At 48.8% G+C, this 24,521-nt stretch overlaps 1 protein-coding gene across 6 annotated transcripts in view; it reads left to right on the top strand.

Moving 5' to 3' along the window:
- Positions 1-24,521, top strand: part of LOC147634322 (uncharacterized) — a 56,351-nt gene that overhangs the window by 16,118 nt on the left and 15,712 nt on the right. The window lies entirely within an intron of this gene.

The raw sequence follows: 24,521 nt of genomic DNA, 5'->3' as shown, positions 1-24,521 counted from the left end.
TTATAAAGAGGCCTAGATACATGGAGGGCTTTTTACCACACGGCTCCCGAGTGGCTATTGGTCAGCTTAGAGTTTCATCACACCGATTGGAGATTGAGATTGGCAGGGCAGCACAGATCCCCCGAGAGGAGAGGGTATGCAGATTGTGCAGAGAGGAGGTGGAGAGTGAGGAGCATTATGTATTGATGTAGAGCATATACAACCATTAGAGAGAGATATCCCATTTTATTCAGAGAGCCACATTCCCTATGCGAGATCTTTGAGGCAGCAGACTAGCGCATACTGGGGAGATTCATTCTAGACATACAGCGCCACAGAGAGACATCATTACAGGCTCAGACAGCTCCAGAGGGGGGACGACAGACACAGATTACTACATTTTTTCAGAGATCCATCCCACTCCCAGCCCCTACACGGCAGGGAATTACTCTCCAAAGAGCAGAGACACTCAGAGCCCGCAAGAGACAGAGGACACCTGGCTTTCGGACACCACGCCTATACCAGAGAGAGATGACAGAGATTAGAGCTTAGTTTCACAGAGAGGGTGCGGAGCGACTGGCTCGCTTCAGAGCACACCCAGGCATGTTCTTCAGGGAGCTGTGGACACCCCCTTCATTGATGTATACCATTCTATACCCCCAGTATGGTACAGGATGGAGCTAGCTAGGTTGCATATCATGATTGTATACTCCATGCATATAGCTTTGCATTCTCCTTGTAGTAGAGCTCCATCCCCTCCCCCACTCATTGTACTTATTGCACACCCAGATTCAGCTTTTTAGTTCAGTACTTTTTCATTTTGTTGGGATGACAGAGGATACCCCATACAAGTACACCGATTTGTCTCATAGGCCGAGTTAGGTCTTTTGAAAGACGTTAATAAAATCTTTCTTTCTTTCTTTCTTTCTTTCTCTCTCTCTCTCTCAGGAACCTCGAATGAAACTTTGGCTTTTTGACACTCTAGTGACATCAGCTATGCTTTATGGAGTGCAGATATGGGGACCTTCAGTGGGCCATCACGGCGCAGGCGGATGGAGAGGTATGGAGAGGCCTTTGGTATCTATGATTGCTAGGATTATTAAAGCCAAGGCTGTGGTACCTCATGAGATTATTCGAGGAGAGCTGGCGGCTGCCCCTCTGGTGATTGAGGCTCTTACGAGATCAGTCTCCTACATACATGGCTTGTGGGATCTCCCCCGAGATAGATATGCACGCCTCGCCCTTGAGTCCTCCCGACAGTTAGCTTTACAGGGAGACACGGCTTGTTGGTATGGATAGATGACATCTTGGTTCCAGGCACATGGTTTTAGCATGGACAGATTGCCTCCCTTCCAGTATTCTCTGGATGCACCCTCTCTCACTCTCACACGGACAGAGATTACCAGACTCATCCGTCAGGATTTAGTTCAGCTGGACATTAGGAGGACATGGATACAGCCGACTGAGGAGCTGGAAACGAAGATGGCTTTCTACAAAGAGCATTTTCTTCAGCTCACAGCAAGTGGTTTTGTGATCAGACCCAGCTACATGGATGTACACTTGTCTCATGCAGTACGATGTGCTATTGGTCAGATTCGCACATCCTCACACCAGCTTGAGATTGAGATTGGCCGATATAGAGGTATACCAGCTGAGGCCAGGATATGCCGAGTATGCCATGGGGAGCCAGAGACAGAGCTGCATTATATATGCCATTGTACTGCATACTATGAGATACGTGGTCGTTTCCACTGTTTATTCAGAGAAGGGTTTTGGACCACTTTCCAGAGTCATGGGGTACCAGGACCAGAGGTGTTTGGGATTGTTCTTGCTTGAGTTGCGGAGATATAGAGATAGCCTGCTTGGGCGCACAGAGAGCCAGACTCGGAGGCACATTACAGACTTCTTTAGTCCAGCCATCACTGCGCCAGATGGACCACAGCAGCAGTAGGACATGGATACCGCCCACACGAGCGGTACACTGATTGATCGTGCGATTGAGCTTGGGTGGTCCAAACGCCCACGACTACGGAGGAGGGCATCCCAGCATAGACGGAGGTTGCAGCGGCGGATTCGGATTATTCTTGCGAGATATGCGGGACACCCAGTCAGGGTGCTGACCACAGAGGATATTGAGGAGATTCGCCAGCGTCCGATGCGGCACATATTATGAGATGGAGGCACCTCCATAGTGTACCCCCCCCGTCCCATATGATATTGTATCCCCTCAATGTACTCCACTCACCTCCATAGCGTACCCCCCCCCCCCGCACTATATTCACAACCTATAAGCGTTTCTGTTTACCTTCCAGTTCTAGTTTCATTTTCTAGGTGCCAGTAGTATCATCTTTATTTTTCATTTTGTGGTTTTTTATCCAGACATTGTATCAGATCCACTATGATGTAACTTTTTGGTCTCATAGGTCATTATGGCCTTCTGAAGACGTTAATATAACATTTCATTTCATTTCTCTCTCTCTCTCTCTCTCTCTCTCTCTCTCTCTCTCTCTCTCATATATGCAGTAGATTCTTTGGCTCTTTTTCTTGCACACCTGTTTAACAGGGCACTAGCAGAGGGTTTGCCTACGGAGTGGACGATGCACACCATCGTGCCGATTCACAAAACAGGGGATATGCTCGATCCGAGCAACTACAGGACGGTTATGGTTGGCCACGTGCTGGCCAAACTCTATGGTGCAGTGTTGGAGCAAGAGCTTAGCTTATATGCTGAGCGAGCAGGTTCACGCTCATCAGGGCAGACAGGCTTTAGGAGAGCTTTCTCTACCACTGACCATGTATTCACTTTGAGATGTATGATTGATCAGACCATAGAGTTTGCAGTGTTGGAGCAAGAGCTTAGCTTATATGCTGAGCGAGCAGGTTTACGCTCATCAGGACAGGCAGGCTTCAGGAGAGCTTTCTCTACCACTGACCATGTATTCACTTTGAGATGTATGATTGATCAGGCCAAAGTGAGGAAGAGAAAGCTCTATTGCTGCTTTGTGGATTTCCGCAAGGCATTTGACACAGTACCACGAGAGAGGCTCTTTCAGCGCCTGCAATCTCTTGGCATACCAGCAGGTATGACATGGGGCATCTATGCATTATATGAGCAGGTTTTTGGGCGAGTCAGATGTCCAGGAGGTATGTCCGAGACTATTGCTAGCACCATTGGTGTGAAGCAAGGATGCCCACTTTCCCCCACGCTATTTGGGTTATACATTGATGAGGTGGCTGACTTCATTACACAGGGAGGCGGAGATGGAGTTGATTTAGCAGGTACCTCAGTACATATTATGCTTTCTGCTGATGATATTGTATTAGTGTCTGAGTCTCCAGGAGGTCTACAGCAGCATCTACATGCACTTGATGATTTCCGCACACAGAGGGGTCTTACTGTGAACCTTGGGAAAACCAAGGTTATGGTCTTTCATACATCGAGACATGGCAGGAGTCAGCTGACATTCACTCTCGCAGGACGCCAGGTGGAGGTGGTGACATCATACGTGTACCTAGGGGTTACCTTCTCTGCAGCAGCCACACGCTTCACCATGGGTTCAGCAGCAGCCAGAGCTAGATTGACACGGGGATATGTAGCATTGGCTATGCTAGAGAGATAGTGCCACCAGGCGCATTTTCAGGAGCCCCGGACGAAGGGGTGGCTATTTGACGCATTAGTCACACTGGCATTGATGTATGGAGCAGCGGTATGGGCGCTAGGCCTTGCTACCCATTGGTGGACACAGAGAGACCACAGGCCCTCATGATGGCACGCATGATACGCAGCAAACCGTCAGCACCTCATGACATTATCCGAGCAGAGTTTGCTGCGCCTCCTATGATGGTAGAGGCCATATTTCAAACTATATGCCTGCTAGACAGATTCAGAGAGATGCCACAGGACAGATTGTCATACAGAGCTTTCGAGGCATCTAGACAGCTGGCTGAGGCAGGAGACAGAGGATCATGGTATGCACAGGTCACACATTGGTTCTCACAGCATGGCCTAGACATGGATCATCTACCACCATTCCAGTATGAGAGGGATGCACCACATATCCGTCTCTCTCATAGTGAGAGGAACAGAGTATTGAGACAGGACCTATGGCAGCTCTATACACGAGAGACATGGATATCGCCTACACAGCCTCTTCCACCGAAGATGCTATACTACAGAGATCACTTCATGAGTATCAATGATGATGGATTTATAGAGAGGCCTAGATACATGGAGGGCTTTTTACCACACGGCTCCCGAGTGGCTAGAGTTTCATCACACCGATTGGAGATTGAGATTGGCAGAGTAGCACGGATCCCCCGAGAGGAGAGGGTATGCAGATTGTGCAGAGAGGAGGTGGAGAGTGAGGAGCATTATGTATGCAGATGTAGAGCATATACAGCCATCAGAGAGAGATATCCCATTTTATTCAGAGAGCCACATTCCCTACGCGAGATCTTTGAGGCAGCAGACTAGCGCATACTGGGGAGATTCATTCTAGACATACAACGCCACAGAGAGACATCATTACAGGCTCAGACAGCTCCAGAGGGGGGACGACAGACACAGATTACTACATTTTTTTAAAGATCCATCCCACTCCCAGCCCCTACACGGCAGGGAATTACTCTCCAGAGAGCAGAGACACTCAGAGCCCGCAAGAGACTGAGGACACCTGGCTTTCGGACACCACGCCTATACCAGAGAGAGATGACAGAGATTAGAGCTTAGTTTCACAGAGAGGGTGCGGAGCGATTGGCTCGCTTCAGAGCACATCCAGGCATGTTCTTCAGGGAGTTGTGGACACCCCCTTCATTGATGTATACCATTCTATACCCCCAGTATGGTACAGGATGGAGCTAGCTAGGTTGCATATCATGATTGTATACTCCATGCATATAGCTTTGCATTCTCCTAGTAGTAGAGCTCCATCCTCTCCCCCCACTCATTGTACTTATTGCACACCCAGATTCAACTTTTTAGTTCAGTACTTTTTCATTTTGTTGGGATGACAGAGGATACCCCATACAGGTACACCGATTTGTCTCATAGGCCGAGGTCGGTCTTTTGGAAGATGTTAATAAAATCTTGCTTTCTTTCTTTCTTTCTCTCTCTCTACTTACTACTTAGTACTTACTTCAGCGTGCTGCGGACCTCTGAGCCAGACGGAGACCGAGAGCACCAGGCTACTAGACTCCCAGACTACATCGGAGGGAGATCACATAGATACGGGCTTGACATCAGCACCATATCCAGGAGCGGCTAGCTCACTTACACTCACACCCGGAGATCATGCTCCGAGGTATTTTTGCCTCGCCATCGCCTATGTATCACATATTACACCCCGATTATGGTACTGGTTGGAGCTAGACAGATCTACATTGCATTCTTGTATACCCTACTCATATAGGTTGCATATTGAGCCTCTAGCAGTAGTGCTCCATCCATCACACCCCCCCACTAGCTCAGTACTTTCATACTTTATTTCATTTTCATTTTGTCCTTTTTTTTTTGGACATCCAGAAGACATTGACAATTGTACATTGATTTGTCTCATAGGTCGAGTTCGGCCTCTAGTAGACGTTTACACTTAGAGCTCGCAGGAGACAGAGGACTCCTGGCTTTCGGACACCATGCCTATACCAGAGAGAGATGACAGAGATCAGAGCTCAGTTTCACAGAGAGGGTGCGGAGCGACTAGCTCGCTTCAGAGCACACCCAGGCATGTTCTTCAGGGAGCTGTGGACACCCCCTTCACTGATGTATACCATTTTATACCCCCAGTATGGTACAGGATGGAGCTAGCTAGGTTGCATATCATGATTGTATACTCCATGCATATAGCTTTGCATTCTCCTAGTAATAGAGCTCCATCCCCTGCACACCCAGATTCAGCTTTTTTATTCAGTACTTTTTCATTTTGTTGGGATGACAAAGGATACCCCATACAGGTACTCCGATTTGTCTCATAGGCCGAGTTCGGTCTTTTGGAAGCATAGGTCATTTTGGCCTTTTGAGGACGTTAATATATCATTTCATTTTTTTTTCTCTCTCTCTCTCTCTCGTGGACGTTAATATAACTCTCTCTCTCTCTCTCTCTCTCTCTCTCTCTCTACTTACTACTTAGAATTTAGTACCTGTAGACTCTCTCTCTCATGAATCATGAATGATCATTGGTGACACACAGACTCTATTTTTGGCCTATTTTCAATCCTTTATTATAATATGTGTTTTTATATATATACACATTTTTTTTAAAAAAGTGATCGTACTTAAAGTACTCATCCCGATGCGTACTTTGCGTACTCGTACTCGTACTCGTACTCGTACCGCACCATACCTAAAGTACTCAACCACTATGGTGATACTAGTGATCGACAGGTGGTTTCTACTTCTGGGTACTATGCTGCCAATGACCTTATGGATACTTCTTTTGGAGATGTTCCTGCAACGAAGGATAGCGAGCCAGTTTTGCCTAGGAGTTTGTTTCTCTTGTTGCCCTACCTTCAGTTTTTGTGCATACTTCTCCTTGCCAGGATGATATATCTGGTAATGTTTTTGAGGAAGATAGTGGGCTGTCTTTGCTCACAGCTTCTGAGGGAGATTTTTCTCCTATTGCTTCGCCTCCGATTTTTTCTTCGTCAACCAGTGACCAGGATGTGTTGCTGGTCCCTTTGCCTTCTATGGAGGAGCTTGCTTCTACGTTGTGTGATGCTATTGAGGAGGCTACTACTGCTTCAGTTACCACTAGAGTGGATGTTCCTCTTCCTCTTACTCTGTGTGAGGATTCTGGATTATGGTTAGGTGTGTCTGTGACCGTGCTTGGGGCACATTTCACCCCTAACCACAACTCATCCGCTGATTTTTCAACATCAGTCGGTTTGGACCTCCACTTAGCTTCACCCAAGCTTCATCTTGGTCATGATGATGACCTCACATGGATGCAAGTGGAGCACAGAAGATTATGCATGCCGAAGATCAAGGCGGCACACAAAGAAGGGAAGAAGGCACATTATAGGGATGGTCACATCTACATTGATGGGAAGAGGGTTGAATAGCGCCATCTGGCCTATGAGACACGGAGGAAACAACATGAAGACAAAGAGATACACATAGCAATCTGGAACTGTAATGGAGTCCTATGGACACATCCAGGGAGACTTGAGGAGGTGATGGAGGGCCGGGGTATCATCTTGATGACAGAGACACATGAGAGCCCGGAGAGGGGCTTACCACGGGTTGAGGGTTATCAGTGGGAGTCAGCTCACCGACAGGGGATGAGACAGGCCACCTCCCGAGGTTCAAGAGGTATTGCAGTGCTTTTCAGGCATGGGTTACATGAGCATGTTCGAGTCGTAGCATGAGACTCGGAGGCAAGATACATGTGGATTAGCTTACGCCTCTCGGAGACCAGATGGATTTATATCGCCCTTTGCTACTTTCCTCCGAAGGGGTCGCGGTTTGCCACCACCGAGGAGCCGAGTGGAGGAGAGGCTAGTGAGTCTCCATACTCTGTCTTATCTGAGGAGATCTTACACTATTCGACACTGGGAGAAGTCTTCTTGATGGGGGACTTCAATGCACGGACTCAGAGCAGACAGTGCGAGATCTATGACTTTGAGGATCCCCTGAGACTAGAGCCGCTAGCTACAGAGGATACAGGGACCACTCGGATCTCCGCTGATGGAGGAGCTGACAGCACTGGATATGGGCAACATTTGCTGGAGCTTGGGGCTCGACACCATCTCGTTATTTATAATGGGATGACTCAGTGGCCAGATTCAGGTGGGTTGACTTGCTTTCCAGTGGGAGGCGGCAGTAGTACAGTGGATTATGTGATGGGATCCCGGGAGGCAGCAGATTTGGTGTCTCACTTCACCGTACCACCATGCCCCATTGGGGCGGATCATACATACCTATCCCTCACTTTCAGGAGCTTATTGGAGACCCACCCACCCATCATACAGCCACCACGCACTATTTTTCACTTCACTCAGGACCTAGCCGAGGTGTACGACTATCATGTTCATGATCAGCTATTTGCTTTAGATCCATCGGCACCCATGGCCATGCTCACCTCCCAGCTCTCACATGTACTGCACTCCGCAGCCGCGAGGAGTTTCCCATACCACATATACACAGGACGGCCACCTACATCTAGGAGCATGCCCCAAACCGATGGTATGATGATGAGTGCAGAAACCTTTACCGCAGTCTCCGAGTGCAGAGGGCTCGCGGGGAGATCACCCAGAGGCAGGCACTCAGGAGGATGCATACTCTCACCCGCCGTAAGCGGCGAGCTTATGAGGAGGCTCAGTACTGGGACACATATCACATGCTCATGAGCAGAGATGCTGCTGCTGCTTGGAGGAGACTCAGAGAGCCCCGTCCTCCCACACCTATTGCCGATCCTCAGACCTGGCAGACATGCAGAGAGACTTTATGATGTGCCTGCACAGCCCCCTATACCACAGCCCACAGAGCCATGCTCCACAGTCTCCACCTTCTTCACCCCACCTATGGTTAGGACGGCCATATGCTGACTCCAACATGGACGGGCGACAGATCATACAGGATTACAGGGAGAGCATCTCATCTATGCTATTGATACATTGGCACCATTTCTTGCTCATCTCTTCAACAGAGCTCTGTCAGAGGGGTTTCCGGCTGAGTGGACGATGCACACTATTGTGCCGATCCATAAAGCGGGAGATGTACTAGACCCCGGGAACTACAGGACCATCATGATTGGCCATATATTGGCCAAACTATACGGGGCAGTTCTGGAGGCAGAGCTGAGCACTCATGCAAAGGTTGGGGGATTGAGAGCAGCAAGCCAGGCAGGCTTCCGTCGAGGCTTCTCGACCATCGACCACATTTTTACATTGAGGTGCCTAATTGATTAGGCCAAGGCACGGAGGCAACGGCTCTATTGTTGCTTTGTGGATTTCCGCAAGGCATTTGATACTGTGCCCAGAGAGCGCCTCTTTCGGCGACTACAAACACTAGGCATACCTTCAGACATGATGTGGGGCATATACAGGCTATATGAGCAGGTCTTTGGGAGAGTCCGATGCCCAGGAGGCTTGTCCGACACAGTTGCTAGCACCATTGGTGTGAAGCAGGGGTCCCACGCTCTTTGGGCTCTATATGGATGAGGTGGTCGATTACATCACACAGGGAGGAGGCTCTGGGGTTGAGCTATCAGGTATTACCGTCCATGTTATGCTTTATGCTGATGACATCGTCTTGGTATCCGACACGCAGGTTGGGCTTCAAAGACACCTTGTGGCTCTTGATGACTTCTGCGCACAGCAGGGGCTCACAGTGAACCTTGTGGCTCTTGATGACTTCTGCGCACAGCAGGGGCTCACAGTGAACCTTCGGAAAACCAAGGTTATGATCTTCCACACTTCACCCGCAGTCAGGAGCCACACTACTCTCACATTAGCAGGAGGGCGGGTCGAGGTGGTGAGCTCTTATGTTTACCTTGGCATCACATTTACTAGCTCAGCTGGACGCTTCTCCATGGCTCAGGCAGTCCGAGACAGAGTGACCCGGGGGTATGCAACTCTTGCTGGCCTTGAGCGTCAGTGTCATCAGGCACATTTTCAGGAGCCCCGCACGAAGGGGTGGCTCTTTGATACATTAGTGACACCAGCCTTGATGTATGCAGCAGTGGTTTGGGCACCAGGGCTTGCAGCCTCCACATGGGTACAGCTCGAGAGACCACAGATCTTGATGCTCTCGAGGATGATATGCAGCAAACCATCCGTCCCGCACGACATTGTTCGAGCTGAGTTTGCTGCACCACCTATGGCAGTGGAGGCATTGTTCCAGACGATCTCCTTTATATACAGGATGAGGGAGATGCCCACGGAGAGATTATCCCGTCGAGCTTTTGAGGCATCCAGACAGCTGGCCGAGGCTGGACACTGGATCTTGGTATGCACAGATGCTACAGTGGTTCTCACACCATGGTATAGACAGCGGTTGCCACCTTTTCAGTATGATCAGTTTGCTCCACGGGGTTACCTCTCTCTCAATGAGAGGAACAGAGTGATGAGACAGGACATATGGCAGCACTACATACAGGAGACATGGACAGCACCAGAGAGCCCACTACCACCGAAGATGCTGTATTACAGAGACCACTTTATGAGCATCTCAGGGGATGGGTTTATACATCGACCGCGGTACATGGATGTATACATGCCACACAGCTGTCGCGTTGCTATTGGACAGCTACGAGTCTCATCACATCAGCTACAGATAGAGGCTGGGAGAGCGGCACGGGTTCCCAGAGCTGAGCGGATATGCAGATTGTGCCGCGAGGAGGTGGAGACTGAGGATCACTTTGTATGTAGATGTAGAGCCCACCAGGGGGTGAGAGATAGATATGCAGGATTGTTTTTTGGAGCACTCTTCACTACATCAGTTGATGGAGGCCTCGGACCAGCGACAGCTTGGCAGACTACTACTAGAGCTTCATAGTTCTCGAGAGAGACTCCTCCAGACACCCGCTCCCACTAGGGGTGGGAGACAGTCCCAGCTCACAGATTTCTTCCAGAGAGCTATGCCAGTGCTAGTTGATGTACCACGTGGGGTGACCGCACAGAGAGCAGAGGAATTGAGAGCCAGGAGGAGACCTAGACAGACTGGACATAGAGCACCCCGACTCCGTCACCGAGAGATAGCAGCTATCCGAATGAGACACCAGATGGAGACACAGGAGAGGCTAGCTCGCTTTCATTCAGACTCAGGGTACATGTTCATGCCATTCATAGCCTCAGCATCGGCGATGTATGATATCTTATATCCCTCTTATGGCACTGGATGGAGTTAGACATAGATCTGCATAGCATGCTTGTACTACCCCTTCAGCATATAGAGATGCATCTTGCCTTAGCACTCCATCCACATCCCCACCCCCCTTATATTGTTTGTATATGGGCTCCACCGATCCATGATGATTCACAGTTGTATCCAGACACATGCACACTTTTTCTTTTGTTTCTTTTCTTCCGATGACCGAAAGAACATAGTTGTATTATTTTTTGTCTCATAGGCCGACTTTGGCCTCTCGTAGACATTAATATATCTTTCTTTCTTTCTTTCTTTCTTGCACTCTCTGTTCAGCACATTCTAGTGGCCCTTTGCTTCCGCTCTGTGCACTCTTTCATGAAGCTCCTATTCAGCATTCAGCCAGTAGATGTGCAATCCTACAGCTATTGTGGACTTGCATAAGTGGCCAAGAAGAGTCTTCTAGAATGCCCTTGGATTGGTGGATTCTCAGCCGACATACGGTCTTCCTTGTCCTTGCATTGGGAAGGCATAGATCTTGTTCAAAAACATTGTACAACAGTTCTTGTCACCATTTGGCCACCCAATTGGTCCACCCGTGCTTTCTCATTATGTATATACATTGGATTGGCATCCATGGGAGTTGCATATGTTGGGGATTGATGCCTGCAAATTGAATTTGCTTGCTGTTTTCATGCTTGCTTGACCAATGTGTAGTTCTGGGTAAGAGGACGCCCGCCCATGAACCGTTCGTGTGAAACTGTCTATTGACATGGTTATGTGGCATGTGATAGGTGGTAAGTATTGGTCAAAACCTAGCCTTAGGAATTAGCATTAATTTACAAATGAGTGTGTACACACTTAATAAGTTTTGGGCGACCAAAACTCACTTATAAATTATGACCAGCCTTGTGTTCGCACACACTGATGTCCTGAGGTGGACAAAGCTCAATGCCCACCGCCTAGACCTTATCCCCTTTGTTCAAAGAGAGCAACCAGCCATGTGTCCACTGGAGCTTGCACCCCAACTCACTGTAAGAATGGGTACTATGCTGAGATACCCACTCAGAAATGCTGCAAGAACTGTACAACACTGTATATGGACAGCAAGCGTAAAGGAGAAAAGAAGATCACTGTTGAATATCACCAAAAAAGGTAGTACATCATGTGGAGCAGCATGAGGGAGGTCTCGTAGATGCTGCCTATCATTGTAGAAGCTAAAAAATGAGATGATATGAGGGAAAAGGGAGCCAGCCGTTTTATAGTACCTCATTATGCTGATCGGCCAGTTGTAGCAGGCCGACAGCATGGCTGTAGCAAAAATGCTATATAGTGCCTAAAAAATACCAAAAAGATGATAGAAAAAATGCTGAAAAATCTTTGCTAAGATATGACAATGCAGGGCTTCATATGGAGCCAAATACAAGCATGAATATGCATGGGAAAGTCCATCTGGGGATGAAATAATTTCCAACACTCACTTGCCCTCTCTGCCTGACACCCAAGGTAGACATCTCATCATCTCTCTTCCTTCTCTCTCTAGAAGTTGGCGCCCTCCTTCATGAGGCTCTTTGGCTGTATTTTCTGCACTTTCTCCTTTCCAACACCATATCCAAGCTTGCTAGTGTGCTTTCCAAGCTTCCAAGAGTGTTTCTAGGTGGTATTCACTCTCCTACACACTCCCAATGACTGAAATTCAGCAAAACAGCTCTTAAATTTTCTGTAATTTTTGGTCTTTTGGCTGAAAACCCTAATTTCAGCTTTCCTTTCTCAAGTTGAACCATAGGGGAAGCTATCCCAGGGTTCCCTTCATCCACTTGAAGACTTTTGTCGTAAAGGATCGCGATAGATTGAAGGTTTCAACACTCCAGATGCTACCATCGTGATGGGGCATGAGATTGTGAAAGAAAGTAATGCGTGGTCAACTAGTATGGGGGGAGGAGGGATGGTGAAGTCTGAGATGTGTGGTATAAGAGCGGGAGATCCCATGAGGTAATCTACCGTACTAGTGCCTCCCTCATGCGGAAAAGATGTAAGGCTGTTCAATTGCGGCCATCTGGACAACCCATTATATATAACCAGCTCATGCATAGCCCCCATCTCCAAGAAGTGTCAACCATATGATGTTGCATTCCCCATATCCTGGTTGGCCCTCTGGAGGGCCCATCTGAGCCAAGTCAATTTCTGACAACATAATGGCATCTCCTTGGAAGTCATATGCCTGCACTTGTTCCCCTTTTGTCCGTGCATTAAAATCTCCTAATAGGAGGACCTCTCCTTGTTGGGAGAACTCTACAATGTCTGCAAATAATGGTGCATAGGGAGTCTCCCCTTTCTCTGTCAACCTGCATGCATATTTTGATTTCTCTGGTGGGAAGTAGCATACTGCAATATGCATTACTCTCAAGCTAGGCCTAGCTAATCGCATCCACATAAAACGAGCCTCCTCATCATGTCTAACCATTGTGAGCATGCCTCTCAACAAGCATGCCACTCCTCCCGAGCCACGCACCCCCCCCCCCCCCCAGTGGTGCATGTTTGTCCTCTGAAAGCTGATTCCCATGTATAACCCTCCACTTTGGGTAGCCCTCTCTCAGGACTTTGATGCGTTTCTGTGTAGAAGATAATATTCCTATCTGTGTAAGTCTCTGTGAAGCCTCCTGTGTTTGACCATAGGGTTCCATTGCAATTCCATACTCCCATCCTCACTGCATCTATGGTCTCATAGGCCCTACATCGTCATGTGGGGCGTTTATTCGTGATGATGACTCGGTCATCACGATAAACGGCCCATTTTCCTGCCTTGCGGGCTTCCATAACTTGAACCATCACAGCTCTCCTGTGTTCCACCGTGTTCCACCCGGAGGGAGGTGAGGTCATCTCCAAGGTATATTTTGGTGGTTCGGAGTGTGGCTCTCTTCTTCAAGAAAGCCAAATGGGACTCCGTATCTTTGACCTTGAGGAGGAGAGGCCTCTCCCTCGTCAAGTCCTTCCTGGCTCGCCAAGCATCTACAAAAGGGGTGGTAGTGACGCCCATTTGTCTACATAACGTCTCACCGTCTTCTTTTGGTGAGTTGCCCGCTTGCAAGCCTGTTACTCGCACATGTAGAGCCCTAGATTGGTGACGCTTCTCTTCCTCAAGCGTGGCCGCCATGATGGATGTGGCATTCAGGGCGTGGTCTTTTTTTTTCTTTTTCACAACCTCAACCAATTTGGAGGTTTCTCCAACCTCTTCTTTGGTTGCTTCCATGTCCTTTAGGAGGCTTGCATGCTCCTCCCGAAATCTTGATTTGGCCTCTTGAATCTCTGCTGTGATTGCCTTCTTAGCCTTCTCTAGTTCTGCCTCAAGTTTGGCATTGGCGTCTCCAATTGGGCAATCTCTATAGCAAGGGCTTCTTGTGTAGCTATTTCTCCTTCCTCTTTGCCATGCTTGTGCATCTCTTCCTTGCATAATTCGATACATTTCTCCATGCATGCAGCCAAGCATGCGTCCTTCCAGGCTTCCATCTCTTGTCGCATCTTAGCTTGCAGCTGTTTGTACATTTCCTCTTTGCCCTGAATCTCAGTCCTGACAGCATGAATCTCCTTTTGATGCTGGTTCAATGTCCTGTCTATCAGTTTCTTTTGGTCTAAAAGGGCCTTCTGAGCCTGTTCTTCGATCGTGTTCACTCTCTCTTCAAGAGGGAGCACCATTGTCACAGTCACCCAACTCAAGCTATGGTCAAGGACACGGGAGAAGACGGGAGCTGGCCCGATGCGCGATAGGATAAGGGTGGGAGTGGCTTCTGGTTGAGGGTTCAACCATTGGTCTGTTGGCAGCGGCACTACACACAGAGCAGCAGAAGGCGAAGGGCGGGAGCAGGGCTAGGGACACTTATGGTTCAACCATTAGGTAGGGACACTTATGGTCCGGGGTAGGGACACTTTACATTACTGCGCACAGAGTGCGAATGGTGGGAGCAGGGTGGTAGCTACTACGCATAGAGCAATAGAGGGCGAAGGGCGGCACGGTTACTGCGCATAGAGCAGAGGGTGAAGGGCAAATGGCGGGAGTAGGGCGGAGGGGGAGAGAGAAAGAAAGAAAGAAAGAAAGATTTTATTAACGTCTTCCAAAAGACCGAACTCGGCCTATGAGACAAATCGATGTACCTGTATGGGGTATCCTCTGTCATCCCAACAAAATGAAAAAGTACTGAACTAAAAAGCTGAATCTGGGTGTGCAATAAGTACAATGAGTGGGGGAGGGGATGGAGCTCTACTACTAGGAGAATGCAAAGCTATATGCATGGAGTATACAATCATGATATGCAACCTAGCTAGCTCCATCCTGTACCATACTGGGGGTATAAAATGGTATACATCAATGAAGGGGGTGTCCACAGCTCCCTGAAAAACATGCATGGGTCTGCTCTGAAGCGAGCCAGTCGCTCCGCACCCTCTCTGTGAAACTGAGCTCTGATCTCTGTCATCTCTCTCTGGTATAGTCGTGGTGGGCTCTGAGGGTCTCTGCTCTCTGGAGAGTAATTCCCTGCCGTGTAGGGGTTGGGAGTGGGATGGATCTCTGAAAAAATTTAGTAATCTGTGTCTGTCGTCCCCCCTTTGGAGCTGTCTAAGCTTGTAATGATCTCTCTCTCTAACGCTATATGTCTAGAATGATTCTCCCTAGTATGCATTGGTCTGTTGCCTCAAAGATCTGGCGTAGGGAATGTGGCTCTCTAAATAAAATGGGATCTCTCTCTCTGATGGCTGTATATGCTCTGCATTTGCATACATAATGCTCCTCACTCTCCACCTCCTCTCTAAAGACCCAATGGGCCTATGAGACCAAAGTCATACAATAATGTCCATGACATATCTCATCATGGAATGGAAAATAAAACAGAAACAAAACATGAGAGAGAGAGAGAGAGAGAGGGCGATGTGCATCAGATAATTGATTTGTGCAATTTAAACACACTAAGACGTTATACATGGCACACACAAACTAATTTATATGACAAAGTAGATTTTTAAAGCAAATAAAACATCATACCTACGTCACATACATACATACATACATACATACATAGAGAGAGAGAGAAAGAAAGAAAGAAGAAGAAAGATATATTAACGTCTATGAGAGGCCAAAGTCGGCCTATGAGACAAAAAATAATACAACTGTGTTCTTCCGGTCATCGGAAGAAAAGAAACAAAAGAAAAAGTGTGCATGTGTCTGGATACAACTGTGAATCATGATGGATTGGTGGAGCCCATATCCAAACAATATAAGGGGGGTGGGGATGTGCATGGAGTGCTAAGGCAAGATGCATCTCTATATGCTGAAGGGGTAGTACAAGCATGCTATGCAGATCTATGTCTAACTCCATCCAGTGCCATAAGAGGGATATAAGATATCATACATCGCCGATGCTGAGGCTGTGAATGGCATGAACATGTACCCTGAGTCTAAATGAAAGTGAGCTAGCCTCTCCTGTGTCTCCATCTGGTGTCTCATTCGGATAGCTGCTATCTCTCGGTGACGGAGTCGGGGTGCTCTATGTCCAGTCTGTCTAGGTCTCCTCCTGGCTCTCAATTCCTCTGCTCTCTGTGCGGTCACCCCACATGGTACATCAGCTGGCACTGGCATAGCTCTCTGGAAGAAATCTGTGAGCTGGGACTGTCTCCCACCCCTAGTGGGAGCGGGTGTCTGGAGGAGTCTCTCTCGAGAACTATGAAGCTCTAGTAGTAGTCTGCCAAGCTGTCGCTGGTCCGAGGCCTCCATCAACTGATGTAGTGAAGAGTGCTCCTCAAACAATCCTGCATATCTATCTCTGACCCCCTGGTGGGCTCCACATCTACATACAAAGTGATCCTCAGTCTCCACCTCCTCGCGGCACAATCTGCATATCCGCTCAGCTCTGGGAACCCGTGCCGCGCTCCCAGCCTCTATCTCTAGCTGATGTGATGAGACTCGTAGCTGTCCAATAGCAACGCGACAGCTGTGTGGCATGTATACATCCATGTACCGCGGTCGATGTATAAACCCTTCCCTTGAGATGCTCATAAAGTGGTCTCTGTAATACAGCATCTTCGGTGGTAGTGGGCTCTCTGGTGCTGTCCATGTCTCCTGTATGTAGTGCTGCCATATGTCCTGTCTCATCACTCTGTTCCTCTCATTGAGAGAGAGGTAACCCCGTGGAGCAGACTGATCATACTGAAAAGGTGGCAACCGCTCAATGTCTATCCCATGATGTGAGAACCACTGTAGCATCTGTGCATACCAAGATCTAGTGTGTCCAGCCTCGGCCAGCTGTCTGGATGCCTCAAAAGCTCGGCGGGATAATCTCTCCGTGGGCATCTCCCTCATCCTGTATATAAAGGAGATTGTGTGGAACAATGCCTCCACTGCCATAGGTGGTGCAGCAAACTCAGCTTGAACAATGTCGTGCGGGACGGATGGTTTGCTGCGTATCATCCTCGAGAGCATCAAGATCTGTGGTCTCTCCAGCTGTACCCATGTGGAGGCTGCAAGCCCTGGTGCCCAAACCGCTGCTGCATACATCAAGGCGGGTGTCACTAATGTATCAAAGAGCCACCCCTTCGTGCGGGGTTCCTGAAAATGTGCCTGATGACACTGACGCTCAAGGCCAGCAAGAGCTGCATACCCCCGGGTCACTCTGTCTCGGACTGCCTGAGCCATGGAGAAGCGTCCAGCTGAGCTAGTAAATGTGATGCCAAGGTAAACATAAGAGCTCACCACCTCGACCCGCCCTCTTGCTAATGTGAGAGTAGTGTGGCTCCTGACTGCGGGTGAAGTGTGGAAGATCATAACCTTGGTTTTCCCAAGGTTCACCGTGAGCCCCTGCTGTGCGCAGAAGTCATCAAGAGCCACAAGGTGTCTTTGAAGCCCAACCTGCGTGTCGGATACCAAGACGATGTCATCAGCATAAAGCATAACATGGACAGTAATACCTGATAGCTCAACCCCAGAGCCTCCTCCCTGTGTGATGTAATCGACCACCTCATCCATATAGAGCCCAAAGAGCGTGGGACCCCTGCTTCACACCAATGGTGCTAGCAACTGTGTCGGACAAGCCTCCTGGGCATCGGACTCTCCCAAAGACCTGCTCATATAGCCTGTATATGCCCCACATCATGTCTGAAGGTATGCCTAGTGTTTGTAGTCGCCGAAAGAGGCGCTCTCTGGGCACAGTATCAAATGCCTTGCGGAAATCCACAAAGCAACAATAGAGCCGTTGCCTCCGTGCCTTGGCCTAATCAATTAGGCACCTCAATGTAAAAATGTGGTCGATGGTCGAGAAGCCTCGACGGAAGCCTGCCTGGCTTGCTGCTCTCAATCCCCCAACCTTTGCATGAGTGCTCAGCTCTGCCTCCAGAACTGCCCCGTATAGTTTGGCCAATATATGGCCAATCATGATGGTCCTGTAGTTCCCGGGGTCTAGTACATCTCCCGCTTTATGGATCGGCACAATAGTGTGCATCGTCCACTCAGCCGGAAACCCCTCTGACAGAGCTCTGTTGAAGAGATGAGCAAGAAATGGTGCCAATGTATCAATAGCATAGATGAGATGCTCTCCCTGTAATCCTGTATGATCTGTCGCCCGTCCATGTTGGAGTCAGCATATGGCCGTCCTAACCATAGGTGGGGTGAAGAAGGTGGAGACTGTGGAGCATGGCTCTGTGGGCTGTGGTATAGGGGGCTGTGCAGGCACATCATAAAGTCTCTCTGCATGTCTGCCAGGTCTGAGGATCGGCAATAGGTGTGGGAGGACGGGGCTCTCTGAGTCTCCTCCAAGCAGCAGCAGCATCTCTGCTCATGAGCATGTGATATGTGTCCCAGTACTGAGCCTCCTCATAAGCTCGCCGCTTACGGCGGGTGAGAGTATGCATCCTCCTGAGTGCCTGCCTCTGGGTGATCTCCCCGCGAGCCCTCTGCACTCGGAGACTGCGGTAAAGGTTTCTGCACTCATCATCATACCATCGGTTTGGGGCATGCTCCTAGATGTAGGTGGCCGTCCTGTGTATATGTGGTATGGGAAACTCCTCGCGGCTGCGGAGTGCAGTACATGTGAGAGCTGGGAGGTGAGCATGGCCATGGGTGCCGATGGATCTAAAGCAAATAGCTGATCATGAACATGATAGTCGTACACCTCGGCTAGGTCCTGAGTGAAGTGAAAAATAGTGCGTGGTGGCTGTATGATGGGTGGGTGGGTCTCCAATAAGCTCCTGAAAGTGAGGGATAGGTATGTATGATCCGCCCCAATGGGGCATGGTGGTACGGTGAAGTGAGACACACCATATCTGCTGCCTCCCGGGATCCCATCACATAATCCACTGTACTATTGCCGCCTCTCACTGGAAAGCAAGTCAACCCACCTGAATCTGGCCACTGAGTCATCCCGTTATAAATAACGAGATGGTGTCGGGCCCCAAGCTCCAGCAAATGTTGCCCATATCCAGTGCTGTCAGCTCCTCCATCAGCGGAGATCCGAGTGGTCCCTGTATCCTCTGTAGCTAGCGGCTCTAGTCTCAAGGGATCCTCAAAGTCATAGATCTCGCACTGTCTGCTCTGAGTCCTTGCATTGAAGTCCCCCATCAAGAAGACTTCTCCCAGTGTCGAATAGTGTAAGATCTCCTCAGATAAGACAGAGTATGGAGACTCACTAGCCTCTCCTCCACCCGGCTCCTCGGTGGTGGCAAACCGCGACCCCTTCGGAGGAAAGTAGCAAAGGGCGATATAAATCCATCTGGTCTCCGAGAGGCGTAAGCTAATCCACATGTATCTCGCCTCCGAGTCTCGTGCTACGACTCGAACATGCTCATGTAACCCATGCCTAAAAAGCACTGCAATACCGCTTGAACCTCGGGAGGTGGCCTGTCTCATCCCCTGTCGGTGAGCTGACTCCCACTGATAACCCTCAACCCGTGGTAAGCCCCTCTCCGGGCTCTCATGTGTCTCTGTCATCAAGATGATATCCCGACCCTCCATCACCTCCTCAAGTCTCCTTGGATGTGTCCATAGGACTCCATTACAGTTCCAGATTGCTATGTGTATCTCTTTGTCTTCATGTTGTTTCCTCCGTGTCTCATAGGCCAGATGGCGCTATTCGACCCTCTTCCCATCAATGTAGATGTGACCATCCCTATAATGTGCCTTCTTCCCTTCTTTGCGTGCCGCCTTGTATTAACGTCTTCAAAAGGCCAAAATGACCTATGAGACCAAAAGGTTACATCATATCCATGAGGTACATCATCTTGGGTACAAAATAGTAATAAAGAAAGATGACAAAAATCTAGAACTATAAAATCTGATCTAGGTACATGAGCAGAGAGCTCTCATATCACCCTAATACATCCCTCATGGGCCGTTGTGACATGGTGCTCAAGGTGGCAAAACTGAGCTGGCACGAGAAGGTCCTGCGATGATAGATGATGGCCTGGATCCTCTTGTGGTGGCGTGGCCGTTGGCGAGGGCCAAGGGTCTGAGGCGTCTAGCTCTGCGGAACTCAGTGGCTCTGTCGAGTGTCACACCTCTCGGCTGAGCTCGTGCACTAGCCTGTGGTCTAGGTATGATGGGTGGATCGGCCCTCGGAGTGCTGGTATGGAAGAAGTCAGTGAGAGCTCTTTGTGCTGGTCCTCTAGCAAGTAGAGTTGATCTGGATCTCACTAAGGACTCCTTGTGTCTACGGAGCTCTAGAAGAAAAAGTCCCAAGCATCTCTGCTCCGGGAAGTCCATGATCCTGGAAAGTGGTCCGAACCCAGCTCGGAAGAGGCAGTGGAACGTCCCCCGAATCTCATAGTATACAGGGCATCGGCATATGTAATGATCCTTTGTCTCAGGCTCTGTTTGACAGAGCTGGCATATCCTGTCCTCTGGTGCGGCCGCCCTAGGCCCATATCTGGCAGTCTCCACTCTGAGCTGGTGGGACGAGGTGCGGGTCTGGCCGATCGCACATCTCACCCCAAAGGATAGGTGTGTGTCCATGTAGTAGCATGGGCGGATGATGAACCCATCCTCTGTCAGGCATAGGAGGTGATCTCTGTAGAAGGCCATCTTCGTCCCCAGTGGACGACTAGGTGAACTCCATGTCCTACTTACACCTGCACTACTGGACGGTGCCCCCATCTGGGGTCCTAGCTTATACCACAGGAGGAGACAGAGGAGAGAGCCGACCGAGACAGATACAGAGGAGGTATATGATGGGTGGAAGCCAATGGAAAGGCCCCTAGTGGCGATGATCTCATGCATGATTAAGAGTAAGCCATCAGTGCCACATGAGATTGTGTGGGCAGAGATGGGGGCTGCACCGATAGTGACAGAGGCTCTATTCCAAATAGTGACATACTGGCACAGGCTATGGAGCTTCCACTTGATAGATACCCCCGGCCAGCCCTAGAGTCCTCGAGACAGTTAACACTTGAGGTGGTATGCACAGGTAGGCACTTGGTTTGGCATGCACAGTATGCAGATGGAGGCACTCCCCAGGTTCTAGTACAGCACAGAGGCCCTGTCATTTGCTCTCAACCGCACAAAGCGGATCGAGAACTGAGGTCTAGCAAAAGTGATCCCAAGGTATACATATGAGGTAACATACTCCACAGGCTCTCCACTGTATGTAAACTGTACTGCAGATCTACTTATCCATTGTGAGTAGGTGTTAAAGATCATGAACTTGGTCTTTCCAAGGTTCACAGTGAGGTCCCGGTCCTCGCAAAAGGTCTGTAATGCATCCAAATGCCTTTGCAACCCCTTTGGTGAATCAGAAATAAGAATAATATCATATGAAATACAAGAGGATTGGTATCAGGACTCCTGCCAAATGTGCTCCTGGTCCTCCCTGTCTGTCTATGTAATCTGACGTGTCGTCAATGTATAGACCAAATAGAGTAGGAGACAAGGAGCAGCCCTGCTTCACCCCGATAGTGCTGTGTATGATCTGTGAGTCACCTCTTGGAGCCCGTACTTTACCTGTGACTGACTCAGAGTGTAATGATCCCCCAAAGCATCTCTGCTGCTGGCACTCCCATATCCTGCAATCTCCTCATCAGTCTGGCCCGTGGGACGGTATCAAAAGCTTTGTGGAAATCCACAAAGCAGTAGTATATTCGATGCCCGTTAGCTCTCCCCTCCTCAATGATCCCCCGTAGTGTAAAGATATGATGTAGTGTGGAGTGCCCTCTCCTGAAGCCTGCTTGCCCTGGTGCTCTGAGTTTCTGCTCCTCGGACCATCTACTAAGCTCATGCTCCAAAATCGAACCATAAATCTTGGCCAAGGTGTGACCAATCATGATAGTCTTGTAGTTGTTGGGCTCCATGGGGTCACCTGCTTTCAAGATAGGTACAATAGTATTTGATGACGAGATGACGGGGACGCCCTCACATAAAGCCGTGTTAAACATGTGAACCAGTAAAGGGGCTAGCATGTCCCTAGCATGGGAGAAATGCTTGGTGAGGAGTCCATCATGATCTTGTGCTCTCCCAGTCTGCATCTTGTCAATAGCATCTCTCACCATGCTGAGGTGAAAGAAGGAAGAGTGTTGGGGACGAGGTTCGGGTGGATGGGGGAGAGGTGGCTGCTCGGGGGCATGGTAGAGAGAGGTGGCATAGGTGTGCCAGGTGTGCTAGGTGCTGGGTGAAGTAATCGGAGTTGGAAGGCGATCCCGGAAGATCCTCCCGGCCTCCTTACAGTCCCTTCCAAGAAATAGTTGGTATAGCTCCTACTCAAGCATGGCTAGGTAGGCTCTCTTCTTTCTCCGTGTGAGACGTGGAAAGATCACTCGCGCCTGCTGGTGAGTGGTGGATCCTAGCGCCATCTCCCGATGTAGACGGGCTCGGGTATTACGACATTCCTCGTCGTACCAGCTATTCTGTGGGACACTCTTTCTTGGTGATGTAGGGGTGGCTTTGGAGTGCGGGAAGGCGCCTGTAGCGGACGTATGGAGGGTGGCTGAGAGGTGTGTGTAAGCTCATCAAGTGAGATGTGGGGGTCGAGGTCGGAGAGGATGCGGTAGACATGATCAGAATAGATGGAAGAGGTCTCTCTAGTGAAGTCGTATCTCGGACGGTGATGGGGCAAAGCAGGTGGTTGGATGGTGTATCGGCATGTGAGGGAGAAGGCCAGGTATGCATGGTCGACTGAGTTCTTGAGAGAGACTTCTCCAGACACCCGCTCCCACTAGGGGTGGGAGACATTCCCAGCTCACAGATTTCTTCCAGAGAGCTATGCCAGTGCCAGCTGATGTACCACGTGGGGTGATCGCACAGCACAGAGAGCAGAGGAATTGAGAGCCAGGAGGAGACCTAGACAGACTGGACATAGAGCACCCCGACTCCGTCACCGAGAGATAGCAGCTATCCAAATGAGACACCAGATGGAGACACAGGAGAGGCTAGCTCGCTTTCATTCAGACTCAGGGTACATGTTCACGCCATTCACAGCCTCAGCATCGGTGATGTATGATATCTTATATCCCTCTTATGGCACTGGATGGAGTTAGACATAGATCTGCATAGCATGCTTGTACTACCCCTTCAGCATATAGAGATGCATCTTGCCTTAGCACTCCATCCACATCCCCACCCCCCCCTTATATTGTTTGTATATGGGCTCCACCGATCCATGATGATTCACAGTTGTATCCAGACACATGCACACTTTTTCTTTTGTTTCTTTTCTTCCGATGACCGGAAGAACACAGTTGTATTATTTTTTGTCTCATAGGCCGACTTTGGCCTCTCGTAGACGTTAATATATCTTTCTTTCTTTCTTTCTTTCTCTCTCTCTAGAACACTCATGTCTATGTGCTAGGGTTTTAGAGTAGAGTGCAGCGGAATTAAACATACACAATTGCAGTGCATTTTGGGTGTGCAGACAGTGATTGCACATGTATTGTTGATTGTGGATGTATGTACGTGTACTCTGGTCACGTGTTGTGACATATAGATTTTGTAGAACACAAGTAGCTTTAAATCTCTATTGTATTATATTATGTACAAGGAAAATGTTACAACTGAATTCCAAGTACAAAATATGATTGGAAATGTTGATTCTAGATCTTAGCCTTGTATGCTGATGTAGATCTCCCTTAGCTAGCCTTGAGTCTAGAGAAATGTTGTGCAAAGGCTTGTATGCTTGGTAGAAAATGAGATGATCAAATGAGGACCGAATTCCTTATGTTATAAAGCAAAACCACTCAAGGTTAGTGGCCAGCCCTTTTTGGTCTACAACGTATTGTCAAAAAACACACCAAATGCTTTTATATTGTGCCCAAAGAGCGTCCCATTGTAACATGGGTGCTTACGGAAGCGTGTTTATGATTGATTCATTGCAATTAGCACTTAATCAGAGACTTGAACCCATGCACAAGAATTCTTGTGCTTGCTCAATACATAGTAAAGAAAGATGAATCAATCATAAACACGCTTCCGTAAGCACCCATGTTACAATGGGACGCCCTTTGGGCACAATATAAAAGCATTTGGAGTTTTTTTTTTTGACAATACATTGTAGGTCAAAAAGGCTCCCCTAATCTACCATGTATTACTAACTTGAAGTATTTACAATGCTGAATTTAGATACTCAATGGTAGCACTACTCCTAAATTCTCAATGACTCAGTGATGACGGACTGATAATTAACTAAGGCCTAGACTCCTATTTTTAGTATCTAATGCTGGTGAGTTGGCTACCAACTCTACCAACCCTAATAATAATATCCAACTAAGTGAGTTCACACAATAA

The sequence above is a fragment of the Cibotium barometz genome, chromosome 11 (assembly GCF_041138505.1).
Source record: "Cibotium barometz isolate CiBa-2024 chromosome 11, ASM4113850v1, whole genome shotgun sequence".
Classification (NCBI taxonomy): domain Eukaryota; kingdom Viridiplantae; phylum Streptophyta; class Polypodiopsida; order Cyatheales; family Cibotiaceae; genus Cibotium; species Cibotium barometz.
This window is presented reverse-complemented; position numbering and strand designations above follow the sequence as displayed.